Source organism: Carlito syrichta, unplaced genomic scaffold, assembly GCF_000164805.1.
Source record: "Carlito syrichta isolate Samal-C Ts95f unplaced genomic scaffold, Tarsius_syrichta-2.0.1 Scaffold304259, whole genome shotgun sequence".
NCBI classification, from domain to species: domain Eukaryota; kingdom Metazoa; phylum Chordata; class Mammalia; order Primates; family Tarsiidae; genus Carlito; species Carlito syrichta.
The window spans coordinates 129,225-146,025 of NW_007248355.1; positions in this window are offsets into that span (position 1 = coordinate 129,225).

Genomic DNA, 16,801 nt, shown 5'->3' on the forward strand with positions numbered 1-16,801 from the left:
GCAGGGGGCTCTGCAGATTAGAAAGGTGGAAACAGTAGAACTCACCCCAGGTAAAGTAAAGGGATGTCCTAGGTTGCAATAACTCAGGGGCACCCAATTCTGAGGATAGTGGGACAGTAAGCCCCAGGGGATAGACTTCTGGGACACTGTGTGGCTTATTGAATAGCTAAAACACCTTAGAGTATGAGAAAACAAATGACCACAAGGGTGGAGATGGTGAGTAATAGAAATTCCGGGGGAAAATATTGTACTAGAAAATCTTGACCCAAATAGATAGCAAGTCCGGGAGTGATGGTTCATGCCTGTAGTCTCAACACTTTGGGAGGTTGAGGCAGGAGGATTGTTTGAGGCCAGCATTCAAGCCCAGCCTAGGCAGCATAGTGAAACTTCATCTCTACAAAAATAAAAAAAATTAGCTAGATGTGGTGACACACACCTGTAGTACTGGCTACATGGGAGATGGGGGCAGGAGGATTGCTTGAGCCCAGGAGTTCAAGGTTACAATGAGCTACAATCGCACCATTGCACTTCAGTCTTTATCCTAGAAAGAGTATTATTTGAGTGGCCTAGATTCCCAAACAGGGCTCTTGGAGAAGGCTCTGGAAGCCTAGTACATTGCTTGGCAAAGCACATACCTGTTTTTGCGTTAAAATGTGAAACTGCCAAATCAGTGTGTTGTTTTTCTACTTTAAGAGACAACCTAAGGAGATCATATGGAAGATTTATTTATGGTGCAGGAGAGCTAAAAAGTGTTAACTATGTGGATTATTTAGATGTCAAAGCAAAGCTAGTAGGAGACAGGACAAAAATTTTCTGAGAAGAAAGATGAAAGAAAAAATAGAACACTAATAATCTTATCTTGTAAGGGAGAGAAGGGTCAAGTATCAAGAAATACTGTCAAAGCTGAGGAAAAAACAGGAATTTAGCCACATTATCTAAAATACAAAGTGAATCAATATCAATAAAAGTAATAATATAATAAACATGGAGAAAAGGAGGTGGGAGGGTGTAATGAAAATGCACACATCAAGTCGGGCTTGGTGGCTCAGCCTGTCATCCCGCGCCTTTGGGAGGCTGAGGTGAGTGGATTGCCTGAGCCCGCGGGTTCGAGATCCGCCTGGGCAGCAAGACCTCCTCTCTACAATAAATCAAAAAATCAGCCGGGCGTGGTAGCGCATGCCTGTAATTCCAGCTACTGGGAAGGCTGAGGCGGAAGGATCGCCAGAGCCCAGCAGGTCGAGGCTGCAGTGGCCAGGAGCGGCCACTGCACTCCAGTCTGGGCGACAGAGTGAAACTCCAACTCAAAAAAAAAAAAAAAAGGAAAATGCACACATCCCTATCTTCATCTGAAGGAGTCACTGCCTGTTGCCTAAAGCAGTTAAACCAGTGAATAGAAGAATACACATATTATGTAACTCCTTGTACTCACAAAGTGTGATCTTCAGAACAGAAGACTTGACATTAGCTTGATAATTGGAAAAGCCAATTATCAGCAGAACTATTAACACACATCAGCTTTTTAACAAAATTCATTCATGTTTTATAAATTCATTAAAGTAGCAGTCTTCTAAATAGCCTTCTTCTAAAATAATAATTCTCAATCTGTGGTGATACATTTTTGGAGTAACATGGAGACCTTAAATTTTTTTTTAAAGCTCAAAGCTTAGTCCCACCTTCAGAAATTATTCTTTAAATGGTTTGAAAAGAAGCCCAGAAATCAGTATTTTTTTAAACAGCTTCTGAGGTTCTAATGTATAGTTATAATTGAGAACCATGAACTAGAATAATTGTGGTGAGTGACCAATAGGATGAAAACAAAAACTATTTTGAAAATTTGTTTATGGATCTATCTGGATAAAGGACTGAGAATGCAGAAATAGAAGACAATTGTTTTAATCATGAGAAATTGTGTAATCTTTTTCTGTACCATACATACATATTGCTTTGATATATAGTTTCGTTAAATGCATATACCGTTTGACTCAACAATTATACTTCTAGAAATTTTTAAACAAAATAATTCATTAATTATATAAAATTTACTTTCATAGAAGTTCATTAGAATATTGTTTTTAATTTTAAGAATCATAAACAATATATGTCATGAAAAGACAATGAACAGAAATATACAATGGAAAATCATAGTAACTTAAGAAATAATAAATGCCTGATTAATGTATTGATGTAGGTCTACACTTGTAACAGAACTGCTAATTGTCCCCTTTTTTTTGAGTCGGAGTCTCATTCTACCACCCAGGTTGGAGTGCAATGGTACATTCATGGCCACCACAGCCTCCACCTGTTGGGCTCAGGCAACCCTTCCAACTCAACCTTCGAAGTAGCAGGAACTACAGGTGTATACCACCACACCCAGCTAATTTTTTGATTTATTGTAGAGTCGGGGTCTCATCATGTTGTCTAGTCTGGTCTCAAACCCATGGGCTCAGGCAATCCTTCCTCCTCTGCCTCCCAAAGTGCTAGTTTTCCCTTAATATCCATGTTTTTCTTCTTTTGTAGTAATAGAGTCTTGATTTGGGGATGGATGCATGGCTAGCAGGAGTGATTTCCCATCTTTCCTTGCAACTAAGTATATCTCTGTTACTACATTCTGGTCAGTGAGATATAGGGAGAAGTTGTATGTGTAATTTCCAGAAATCGTTCATGATGGAGAAGAGCCCTTTACTTCCTTTACTTCTTTTTGCTGTATGGACTGTGTCACTGGTGCTGGAGAAATCATCTTGGGCAATACAGTGATCAAAGAGATGCTTGCCAGAGCAATAACATAGAAAAACCTAAGCCCCGATACTGTTGAATACTATGTCAGCCCTGAAACACCTTCCTTCAATCTGCTGCATGAGAAAGAAATCAAGTTCTAACTTGTTTTAGCTACTATTTGTTTTGTTGTTCTGTTACCTGTGGGAACCTAGTTCTAATGAGTACAATTACTCCATAACTAGAAAAAAAGTTCAAAATAACTTCATTGAAAAAAATAGTTTGCAAAAGAATATTTATTTTGAGTAAAATCAAGCATATGATAAAGAAAAATACAAAATACTAGAACAACAGTATAGACCAATTAGAACTAACAAAACTTCATCAAACACAAGATGTACATTCTTCTCAAGTGCACATGGAACAGTCTTCAGGCTGAACCACATACCAAACCACAAAATAAGTCTTACCAAATTTTAAAAGGTAAAAGTTATACAAAGTATCTTTTCCAATCAGAGTGGAATGAAACTAGAAATCAATAATAGAAGGAAAACTGGAAAATCCACAAATATGTAAAAAACACATTCTTAAAACATTTAGTAAGTCAAAGAAGTCACAAGGGAAACTAGAAAATACTTTGAGACAAATAAAAACAAAAAATGATATACCAAAATTTATGGAATACAGAGAAAGCATTGCTGAAAGGGAAGTCTAGAGCTGTAAACAAACATACTTAGAAAGAACAATGATCTCAAATCAACAACCAAACTTTATACCTCATAGAACTAGAAAAAGAAAAACAAACTAAACCCAAAGTTCACAGAAGAAAGGAAATAATAGTGATTAGAGCAAAGACAGATAAAATCAAGAATGAATTTTTAAAAACCATCAATGACAGTAACGGTGAGATTTTTTTTAAAAAGATCAACAAGAGATAAAACTAAAATAAGTAAAATCAGAAATGAAAGTGGTGGTGTTACATGAAGTAAAAAGTGTTATACAAGAGTATTATGAACAGTTGTGTGCTATCAAATTGTATATCCTAGAAAAAAATGGATAAATTCCTAGAAATACACATTCTAACAAGACTGAATTATGAGAAATAGAAATCCGAACAGGTTAATAACTCGTAAAGAGAATGATTCAGTAATAAAAAGTCTCCCAACAAAGAAAACCTCAGAACCAGATGACTTCACCAAACATTTAGATAGATTAGGTAGATGAATTCTGCCAAACATTTAAAGAAGAATTAACACCAATACTCTTAAACATTTTCCAAAAACTTGAAGATTAGGAAACAACTCCAAGCACACCCTGGAGACCAGTATTACCATGTTCCAAAGTCAGACAAAGACACTGCAGGAAAGAAGACTACTGATCAGTATCTCAACAAATACTAACAAACTTCTTAACAAAAAAGATTCTCAACAAAATACTAACAAACTGAATTCAACAGTACATTAAAAGGACTACACATCATATCCAAGTGAGATTTATTACTGGAATGCAAGGATAGCTCAACAAACAAAATTCAATCAATGTAATATACTATATTACCAGACTAGAGGACAAAAGAACATGACTATCTCAACTTATACAGGAAACGCATTTGACAATACTTATCATCCTTTTGTGATATATTAAAATGAAACACTCAACAAATTAGTAGTAGAAAGAAACTACCTCAACATAAAAAGGCTATTTAGGAAAAGCTCACCACAAACACCATACTCAATAGTGAAAGACTAAGGGATTTTCTTTTAAGATCAGGAACAAGACAGGGACACTTGTGTGCTCTCATCATTTGTACTCAATATAGCATTGAAAGTCATTACCAGAACAATGAGACAAGAAAAAGAAATAAAAGGCATCCAATTGAATAGAAGTAAAAATAACTTTTACAAGGCTGCCTGAATGAAATGCAATTGTATACCTAACCCTTAACTGTACCCCACAACTTCATAATAAAAAATAAATTAATTAATTAAAAAAAAAAAAGAAATTTAGAAAGAAGCATGGCAATTTGTTATGGCATAGAAAAAAATGCTTAACACTTAAGTTATATGACTGCACTACCACACAAACAAAGGGAGGTTTACATATAAATTTAACACATAAAAGATATAACCAAATAAAATTTTAGAACACATACCTAAGAAGCATAAAATTATAAGACTTTCCTTCTACACTGACATTCACAATTTAGCACTCTCTTATCATGTAATTTTTAAGTGGAAACTGGGATTAATTTTATTATCAGAATCTAGAATTCAGTAACTTTTGATACTTTCTCCAACATTTCTTCTATGATCTAAATTTTTACTTCTTTTTGTTCTTTAGAATAACCCAGTATTTCTCTGTTTACTTCTGAAGGAATCACTAGCCGTGGCCTGCAGGTTTATGCCTTTTCAGAACAATTAAAGCCCAAATAGCTCACTTATTTTTAGCAAAGATCTTCAAATCTCTCACTTCTATAAGACTGCAGTATTTCCCCCTGTGGAACTACAACAATGAGATTTACACTGTCACCTTACGTTTAATATTTAATAAATATAATAAGCATAGTTTCAGGAGCATTTTTCACTCAGATATTGGAACTGCTTCACTATTATAAATGCTTTCTAGATTTTGAGGACTATGTGTGTTTGCTATTGTGTTTTTTCTATTTCTGAGACAATTGTGCTTCTGAAAAACAGTCCTGAAGGCAACTGACTTATAGCAGAACTAAAAGGCATACCACTCACTACTTTATTTCAGATTAGACCACAACTGTACAATATGTTCTATTTTAAGAAATTTCTTATAAGTTCTCCTTTCACTGTGAAGTTTTCCAACTGTGGTGATTTTCCCATAGTAGGGGGAGGAGACATTGGAGCTGTAGAGAGGAGAAAATAAAACAAGTCATGGTCATGGGTAGGTACTGTGTTACAGTTTCTATTAATTTAGATTTAGCAAAGGACTTTAGTCAAAATCTCCTGTACACTTGATTTGTGAGTCTATGGAAGTCATTTCATCTCCTGGGAATCAGTTTATTTTTGTAAAAATGAAGGTGTTCAGCTAAATGGCCTCAAATTTATGTACAACATTATAAGGTTATGTCAAATGTATGAGAAGCTTTCTGAAATCTAAAGGAAAATTAAATTCAAAATTTTGGCATGATTAAAAAAAAAATAAACTTTTACAGATGACATGACTAATATATAGAAAGCCCTAAACATTACACACACACACACACACACACACACACACACACACACAGAGACACACACACACACACAACACACACAAACACAAACTGTTAGAACTAATAAATAAATTCTGCAAATTTGTAGAATACAAAATCAACATATAAAAATCAGTTGCATTTTTATACTAACAATGAAAAATATGAAAGAGAAATTAAGAAAATAATGTAATTTACAATAGTGTGAAAAGGTTAAAATATTAGAAATAAACCTAATAAAGGAGGTAAAAGACATGTACAATGAAAACTGTACAACATTGCTGAAAGATATTTAACATTATAAAAATAAACTGAAGGATATTCCATGTTCATGAATTGGAAGACATAATATAATTAAGATGTCAGTACTATCAAAGTAACCTACAGAATCAATGCAATCCCTAACCAAATCCCAATGGCATTTTTTGCTAAAATTAAAAAAAAATCATCCTAAGATTTACATGGAATTTCATGGGACGCTGAATGGCCCCACAATTTTTAAAAAGAATAAAGATGGAGGACTCTCACTTCCTGATTTAAAGTCTATTGCAAAGCTACAGTAATCAAAACAACATGGTACTTGCATTAAAAGCAGACATTTATGCCAATGGAAGAAATAAAGAGCCCAGAAGTAAAACTTTCACATATAGTCAAATAATCTTCAACAGGAGTGTCAAGACCACTCAATGGGGAAACTATAATCTTTTCAACAAATGATGTGAGGAAAACTAGGTATCTGCATCCAATAGAATGATGCTAGATCCTTATCTTATACCTTATATGAAAACTAATTCTAAATAGACTAAAGACTTCAACTTAAGACTCAAAATTATAAAACTCCTTGAGGAAAGCATAAGGCATACAGGGAAAGCTTTATATCTTGGATATTAATGATTTCTTGGATGTGGCAACAAAAGCAACATTGGTAAATGGGACTAAAACTTGAAAGGTGTTGTGCATCAAAGGACACAACCCACAGCATGAAAGGCAACCTACAGAACAAGAATAAGTATTTGCAAATTATTTATCTGGTAAGCAGTTAATATGTACAATATATAAATAGCTAAAATATATAAAAAACACCTATACTCCACAGCAAAATCAAATAATCTGATTTTTAAATGGGCACAGGTCTTGACTAGACATTTTTAGGAAGAAGATGTCCAAATGGTCAACAAGCATATGAAAAGATGTTCAATAGCTCCAGTCACCAGGAAAATGCACATTAAAATCATGAGATCTCAGCCTCACTAATCATCAAAGAAATGCAAATTAAAACTACACTGAGATGCCACCTAACTCCAATTAGAAAGGTCATCATCGATAACTTAAAAAATAACAGGTTGGAGAGGGTGCAAGGAAAAAAGAATGCTTCTACACTGTTGATGGGAGTGTAAACTGGTGCAACCTCTGTGGAAAACTGTGTGGCGATTCCTAAAAGATCTAAAACTCAACTTTTCATATGACGCAGCAATCTCCCTTCTGGGACCATACCCAGAGGAACTCAAATAATTCTATAAAAAAGATATCTGCACACACATGTTTACTGCAGCACTGATCACAACAGCAAAAGCATGGAACCAACCAGGCTGTCCTTCAAAAGTGAACTGGATTTTTAAAATGTGGTATATATACTTGATGGAATATTATCCAGTCATAAAGAAGAACAAAATTATGGACTTCACAGCAACTTGGATGGATTTAGAGTCTATCATCCTCAGTGATCTATCACAGAAACAGAGAACTGCGTACTACATGTTTTCACTTATAAGTGGACCCTGAACATTTATCAGAACACTATAAGAAAGGATTTGACAGTAGCTGGATGCTGCAAGGAGAAGGAAGGTAGAGGGCATATGACATCAATAAGGGGACATGATCTCAAACCAGAGGAAGTGGAAACCAAAGGGAGGCCCAAACTTTACCTGTACAATGACCACTTATCTACCTAATCCTGAATTATACCCCACATCTTTAAAAACATTTTTTAAAAAGAAAAAAATTAAAATAAAGCCATGAGATATCACCTCACATTCATTAGGATGGCTACTATTTGAAAAGGCAGAAAATAACATGTATTAATGAAGAAGCAAAAAAATCCTGGAACATTTGTGCACTGCTGATGGGAGTGTAACATGGTACAGCTACTATGAAAAACAGAATGGTAGTTCCTCAAAAAATAAAAAATAGAATTACCATATGATCCAGCAATTCTGGGTATATATCCAAAAGAAAGCAGGGTCTTGAAGAAATATCTGTGCACACATTTTGTAGAAACACTACTCACAAGAGCCAAGATATAGAAGCAACCCATCAACAGGTGAATTGATAATTAAAAGATGAATTGATGTGCTACATTCAAGGGAGACCAAAAATAACCTTGGAATTATTTTTGGAAGGTAGGCTACTTGTAGCACAAGTATCTCCCACTAGGTAAGTGTTCTAGGAACCCATTGGCTTCAGTGTCTCAACTAGCATTGTTATGAGAGTCTGTGTTTGGCATCAATTAATTTTTTTGGAGATCCTTTCAATGCATTTGTCCATTTCATGAATGTGAGTGCCCCTGCTCACAGTGCTGAGTGTTCAGCCGTTTTGGACCCCAAATGGCATGACCCCTGTGCCCCACCCTCCCTGTTCACCAGATCTGCCCTGAGCAACTTTTTTGTGTTCCCCCAGATGAAAAAGTCCTCAAAGGGAAACATTTAGCCCATGTGGAAGAGGTGAAACAAAAAATAGCAGAAGCAATCAAAAGCATCAAAATTGACGAGTTCAAAAACAGTTTCAAGCAGTTGAGAAAGCATCTCAATAGGTATATTGCATCAAATGAAAAGTATGTAGAAGGCGAATGAAGTTTAAATATGTTAGAATAAATATACAATTTTTTTTTTTTTTTGAGTTGGAGTCTCACTCTGTCGCCCAGACTGGAGTGCAGTGGCCGCTGCCGGCCACCGCAGCCTCTACCTGCCAGGCTCCGGTGATCCTTCTGCCTCAACCTTCCGAGTAGCTGGAATTACAGGCATGCGCTACCACGCCCGGCTAATTTTTTGATTTATTGTAGAGGTGAGGTCTCGCTGCCCAGGTGGATCTCTAACCCATGGGCTCAGGCAATCCACTCACCTCAGCCTCCCAAAGGCGCGGGATTTCAGGCTGAGCCACCGAGCCCGGCTTTACAATTTTTATATATAAATTTTGAGGCCTTTGGGGGTTCCCCCTTGTACACAATAAAATATTAATCAGCCTTAAAAAGGAAGGAAATCCTGACACCTGCTGCAATATGGCCGAACTTTGAGTATATTATGCTAAGTGAAATAAGCCAGTCACAAAAGCACAATAAGATTCCACTTACATGAGGTATGTAAAGTCATCAGATTCATAGAAACAGAAAGAGTGGTGGATGGAGGGAGGAGAAAAAGGGGAATTGTTTAATGGGTTAACAGGTATAAAGATTTCTTTTCTGCAAGACAAAACATTCTGGCGATCTGATCCACAACAATGGGAATAAAATGAACATTGCTGAACTGTACACTTAAAATTAAGATAGTAAATTCTAAGTTATATATTTTTTGCCACAACTAAAAAAGAATAAGTATTTTGGTAAACAACTCTGTGTGTATGTTTGAATGCACATCAAAAATTGTCAGAGTGTACAACAAAATGGTTGTAATAGCTAGTAAAACTGCAATTGAAACCTCTTAATTTTCTAGATTTTCTGATATTTGTACAGCAAGCACAGACTATTTTTATAATAATAAAAAATCAAGCTGTTTCTATATATATCAAGGTTTTTATATATAAAACAAAACTTCCATTGGGGCTTACTGTGTGTGAATGACTTGCTACTGGAAACCCTGCATTTGCCAAAGAAGCAGTTACATTCTCCTGAGGAACTCAAGACATCACCACTGTGTGGGGTCTTTGTTGGTATTTGGATCTTCTGGGATTGCTGCATCTTCTATCTAGCCCTGGGGAGAAGAAACCAAATTGAAGTAGTCATCTAGTACATGCAGTGGGAAGACTAGCCATCTTCAAAGAAGCACATTTTTTTCATGAATTTACTTAACTTCCAAGAATTGCAAAACAGAGGTGAACACTGGAGAAATGAGGAGAGAATGGGAGGGAATGGGGGGTTCATTGCTTTAGACACAATTTCCCAGCCCAATGTTTTGTAGTTTTTGTTGTAAATGTTTTTCACTTCTCTGGTTAAAAAATTGCCAAGGTATTTCACTTTTTTTGTGGTTATTGTGAATGGAATTGCACTTTTTCTTTGGTTCTCTGCCTGCTTTTTGTAGATGTATAAAAATGTGACTGTCCTTTCCGTGTTGATTTTGTACCCTGAGACTGCCAAAGTCCTTTATCAGTGCAAGGAGGTTTTTGACAGATTCTCTTGGGTTTTCAAGGTATAGGATCATATTGTCAGCAAAGAGGGATAATTTAATTTACTCCTTTCCTATTTGAATACCCCCTGATTTTCATCTCTTGTCTGATTCCTCTGGGTAAGACTTCCAACACTATGTTGAACAGGAGGGGTGAGAGTGGGCAACCTTGGGTGTTGTTCCAGTTTTCAGGGGAAACGCTTCCAGTTTCTGTCCATTCCACTGGGGAGAGAAGAACCCATTCAGTAAATGGTGCTGGGAAAACTGGTTGACCACATGCAGAAGGATGAAACAGGACTCCTACCTATCATCATACACAAAAACCAACTCTAAATGGATCAAAGACCTAAACATAAATCTTCAAACTATAAAAATCTTAGAAAATGCAGGAGACACCCTTAAAGAAACTGGAATAGGCAACCAGTGCCTGATCAAAACCCCAAAAGCCCATGTCATGAGAGATAAGATTGACAAGTGGGACCTCATCAAAATGAAAAACTTCTGCAAAGCAAAAGAAACCATTAAGAGAGTGGGGAGGCAACCCACAGAATGGGAAAAAATATTTGCCAACTATATATCTGGCAAATGCCTAACATCCAGTATCTCCACGGAACTCAAACGTGCCAAAAGGGAAAAAAAACAAACAGCCCTATTAAAAAGTGGGCAAAAGATATGAATAGTCACTTATTAAAAGAAGACATATGAGTAGCCAACAGACACAAGAAAAAGTGCTCAGCCTCACTAATCAACAAAGAATTCAAAATGAGACACCACCTAACTCTAGTGGCCATAATTAATAACTCAAAAAAAAAATACACAGATGCTAGAGAGGATATGGAGAAAAGATAATACTTCTGCACTTTTGGTGAAAGTGTAAACTAGTACAACCTCTGTGGAAAACAGTGTGACAATTCCTAAAATATCTAAAAATCGACCTTACATACGACCCAGAAGTCCTTCTTCTGCAAATATACCCAAAGGAACTCAAATCATTCTAGAAGATACCTGCACAGGCATGTTTATTGCAGCACTATTCACAATAGCAAAAACATGTAATCAACCGTACTGCATTGAAAGTAGACTTAATAAAACAATGTGGTACATATACATGATGGAATATTACACATCCACAAAGGACAAAATTATGGACTTCACAGCAACTTGGATGGATTTAGAGTCTATCATCCTCAGTGATCTGTCACAGAAACAAAGAACTACATACCATATGTTCTCACTCATAAGTGGACCCTGAACATTTATCATAATACTACATGAAAGAGATTGGCAGTAGCGGGTCACTGCTGGGAGGGGTGGCTCATAACATTAATAAAGGTACTTGATCCCAAACCAGGTGAAGTAAGGACCAGTGGGAGGCCCAAACCTCACCTGTATGTAAACCACTTACGTAGTTAACCCTGAATTGTACTCCACATCTTTACATTTAAAAAGATAAAAGATTATGACCCCACTAAAGGCTTAAATGGTCATTAGCATTTTTTAGCAATAAAGTATTTTTATTTAAGGTGAGAAAAAATTTCCCAGCCCAATTGTGTGTGGCCATTTTAGATTTGTGTTGAAACTCTCTTACCTTGACCCTGCCTGGGTCCTTGAGTCCCAGTGACACACAAGGGGGTCATAACATCACTGGTTGTTTTATGCCTGTTTGTGCATGCCCATTTGGGTCTTGAATCTGTGGTCCCTTGTGTGGAATGGGGTTTATTAACCACTGACTGGCTAAATGAAGTGTCTGTAAAGGTGTCAACAACAACAACAAAAAGCTAAACAAGATCTTCAAGATTATAAAACCAAATGATCAGAAAAGGAATTTTCCTGTAAATGTCAAAATCCCTCTATTGTTTTGTTGTTTCCGATTCTTCCAGATACTAAAGTCTATCACTAAGCTAATGTATATTACCAGCAAGTCTGTGACTTATACTTGTAGGGACTTCCTTAGTGATATTTAACCATTCCAGCAAGAATGGCACCATATATCAGCATTGTTTTTAACCCCACAAAAATTAAATGGTATTGCCAGAATCTTGGCAAGCCGGAGCTACAAAAGAATAACAACAAAAATAAATTTAAAAAATTAATGAAGGCATCATAAAATAAAAATAACAGGTATATTTCCACCAAAATATTTTACAAAACTGTTTTCAGTCTACCGTTAGAATTGCAGCACTGCCCAGTTCTAATCTTATTAGGTTTGAATGCACTGCTTTAGTGTGTCATTACCATCTTTTCTCTTTTGAGCATCTCCTCTGTTTTTAAAGAATAACTCTAATATCATATTTCTGGTTTTCCTCTTCTCCTTCCCATAATTCATTTACTCAGCTTAGAGTACATTGTCAGTCATTTGAAGGAGTGAATACAGTTGCTGAAGGTAGAATAATTTCAACAATTTAGTACTGGTTTTTGCACTATGGGTGATACTCTTACTTTCATGATATCGATTGTGATTTGATTTATTAAAAAAAGAAAAAATAGAGGGAGATAGAAAAGGAGGAAAAGAGAGAGTAAAGGAGAGAGAACAGAATAAAGGAAAGAAGAAAGGGAGACAGAGGGGGAGGGAGGGAGGGAAACAGTCAATCAGAGAACAGACTTTTCAGGTAAGTTCTTCTTCCAGTACTCTTGGCAATAGTTCAGACCAGTTCATTCAGTTTCCAGCCCAAATTCAATTTGAATAAATTTCAGATATTTATAATAAAAATAAAACATACACAAGTAGCCCAACGTTGTTTTATTTAATCTGAGCGTATGTTTTTCCTAAGCCATAGAGGTAGAAAGTTGCTACAGTTTTTAAAAACATCATAATTTTTAAATAATATCATGTGAAGGGAAAATAAACACATTTTCTTATTGCCTCCAGGATAATTTGAGTAGCAAGCCACACAAAATTTTTTAGTGAATTTGTGCTGACTTGGAAAACATTCTCATTATCTGGGTCTTAAAAATTGTGCTAGGGTTGCAAGTCCGTAGTAGCTAAAGAGTAAGAACTGTCTTAGGATATTTGTTGTTTTTTCCTTAGTTTATATGTAGCCAGCTGGTTTCTGACCTCTTTGTTTAAATATCTAGCTTTTCACATAACCAGATTCCATATTACCTTGTTATGACATCACTCTGGGCGGGCTTTGATCCTTCAGTAACTTTTTTGAACTATACACATAAACTTAAATAATAATAAGATTGCTACTTACCCAACGAATACTACTGCTGATGCAATGTGTGTATATATGTATAGATATAAATGAATGTTGTTATATATATTTGCAAAATGACACAAATCTACAGGAAGGTGAGCTATATACTGAAAATTTGATTCTATTTGATTCTCAATTACTGAATATTATCTCTGGTGAAGTATATATTTAAGTTGGTTTCCTTTTCCTACAGTTGATATTGGTTCATATTCTTGTTCAACTGATGTTTTAAATTGACATGTAAGATTTAAAGACCCTGTTACTTCTTATTTTTCCACATGGATAGATGAAAGTAAAAAGGTTAGGCTATATTCTTTGGCAATTCGAGAGCCAGGGTATAAAAGATACAATGATCTTCTAGATAACCCCAAAATGGCTTATTTCGTGTCTGATTAAGATAAATGACACAAGGCAGCTGTAAAAAGAATTCCCACTAGCCATTGACCCACAAGCTGTGGAGTCATTTTTCATCTTTAGGAAAGTATCAATATCAACTTAAAATAACAACAAATCTGTAGAGTTATAATGAAATGTCCTACATTCAGCTTCAGAGGGTATTAATTCATGTTATTTTTTTAAGTTTAAATGCATTAAAACATTCCGATTGCTACAGGACTCTGATGACTGTTACACACAAGTCATTTTTTTGCTGGTTTTGTGCAAACCTCAGCACCCAAAACAGGGCTCGGTGCATAGTCGTAGTTGATGCATATTGTTGAATGAATAAATAAACTATGAATAACATGTTAACTCTCATATGAAAATCTGGACACTAAAAGAGCTATCTGCACATAAAAATTGTATGGAACTAATAGCTACATAATAGCAACGAGTGTTTATTTACTGCTTTTCCTGCAGCAGGTGTCATGCTAAGTCCTTTCATTGTAAGTGCTTTACGTGCACTCTCTCATGTGATGGTCAAGACAGCCCTGGAGAAGGTGGCCACTGGGCCAGCTCACATGAGAAACTGTCCAAGAGCCCGGTGATACTGTGCTTAAGGCCACACCTCGGATAAACCATCCAAGTCATCCTGGCTCCAGAGTGCACATCTTTTTAAAAACTGTAAGTTATTTTACTTTATATTTTATTTCATTTATTTTGTTTTATTTGTCAGAGTCTCCCTCTTTCACCCAGGCTGAAGTGTAGTGGCAGGAGCAGGGCTTACTGTAGCCTCAACCTTCTGGGCTCAGGCAATCCTCCCACTTCAGCCTCCCGAGTAGCTGGGACTACAGGCACACACCACCACTCCTGGATAATTAAAAAAAATTTTTTTTTGTAGAAACAAGATCTCGCTATGTTGCCTTGGCTGGCCTTGAACTCTTAGGCTCAAGCTATCCTCCTGTCTTGGCCTCCCAAAGTGCTGGGATTACAGGTGTGAGTCACCAGGTCTAGTCTTATCCCAGTTCTTGAACACTTACCAGATGCGTAAAGTTGGGCGATTATTTAATCTTTCTAGGCCTTCTTTTCCCTTTATAAAAAGTGTATACCATAGTATCTCCTGCGTGGAGCTGTGTGTGATGTTTGTGAAGATACAAGGGGAGGTTACACGCCAAGCTCTGCAATTTCTTTTTAGAAGAAAAGAAATACAAAAGCAGCCACCAATGGTCAACAAGCAAAACATTTTCACATGGTAAACAATGGCTATTTCTGATAGAAATGTTAAATTTTACAAACTACATCTTTTAATTTACTAACTCAATTACTTCCTTGCTTAGCATACTCCATAGGCCTCCAGTCAGATTCTTTTACTGAATGAGGGAAATATGAATTAAGTGGTGTTTTCAGGGAAGAAAGAGATGACAGTCAATGCTCTTTTCCCTCTTAAGTCATTACCGCTGTTCATTACTGTCCAGTCAATAAAGGAAGAGAGGCAGACACTGCAGAAGCAACGCGATCAGCTTTCCACATCCAACACCCAAACTTTATGCCCCTCACAGCCCTCCTGCCCAAGGGTGACGCCATCACAGCTTGGCCTGGAGCTGCCAGCACCTTCAGAAAAAGTCTCTAGGCCTTTCTCTGAGCTGCACTTTCTTGTAAGAAGTATAATGAATTCATTCAGTCTTACCTTTTTTCGTCATGCTTTTAAAATTTACTTTTTCTTCAGAGAGACAAACACATTTTCAATTCTGAATACAAACACTTTATCACCTTTTTCTTTAAGATAAGCCAGTAATGGGTTTGTAGAAGTAAAGCAAAGTTTCAAAGCGACTTCTTATATTCACTTCAACCCCAAAGAAGAAAATTGTGTTTCCCAGAACTTACCATTTTACTTTAATGTGACTCACACAAAAAACTAGTGAGCTAGGGGAAAGTGACGTGGTCTCCGTGTGTGAGGCAAAGGCTGCCAAGACCCTCGGGCCTCTGAGTCTGAATGCTCCAGCGTGACATGTACAGATATTTGTGACTGACCCTGCTGGTCCCCCACTTTATTCCCTCTTCTAGTTTCTCTGTTCAGCTTTTCTGCACGTGCCCACTTCTTCCCATGCTAGGAGACCTTTGAGAGCATAGTTCCTATGGCCTGGAGCCATCTCCGTCCTGGCTGCTCTGTGTGACTTCTCTCACTCTAATTATTACTCTTTCTTCACCCCTTAGCTGATACAAGGAAGGACCTCAAAAAGCTAGGATCATCTTTTGGAGGATGGGCCCCTTGTATTATAGGCCTCCTTTGGTAGGTAAATGTTCTAGGAACCCATCGGCATCAGCTTACCAGCTAGTGTTGTTGTGAGAGGCTGTGTTCGGCTTCAGTGAAATTTTTTTTGGAGATTCTTTCAATGTCTTCCCCCATTTCATGATGAGTGATTTACAAGTGCACCAGCCCACACTGTGTTCAGCAGTTCAGCAGTTTCTGACCAAAAACAGCATGACCTCCATGCCCCACACTTCCTATCCACCCAGTCTCGCCCAGAGCAACTTATTTTTGGTTTGTTTCTCTGGGTGAAAAAAGTCCTCAAGGGGAAACACTTTGCCCATGAGGAAGAGGTGTTAAAAAAAAAAACAAAATAGAACTGGCAGAAGCACTAAAAGACATCAAAATTGATGAGTTCAAAAACTGTTTTAAGCAGTGGAAAAAGCATCCTGAGAAGTTTATTGCATCAAACAGAGAGTACTTTGAAGGTGACTAAAGTTTAAACATATAAGAATGCACAAGTTTTTGTAAATAAATTCTGGATTTTTTGCATCCCCCCTCATATGTCACTTCCTCCAGGAGGCCTGCCTGGGCCCTGAACGATTGAGATAGATCTTCAGCATGCTTCTTGTATTAGTTGGAGTTCTCCAGAGAACAGAACCAGAAG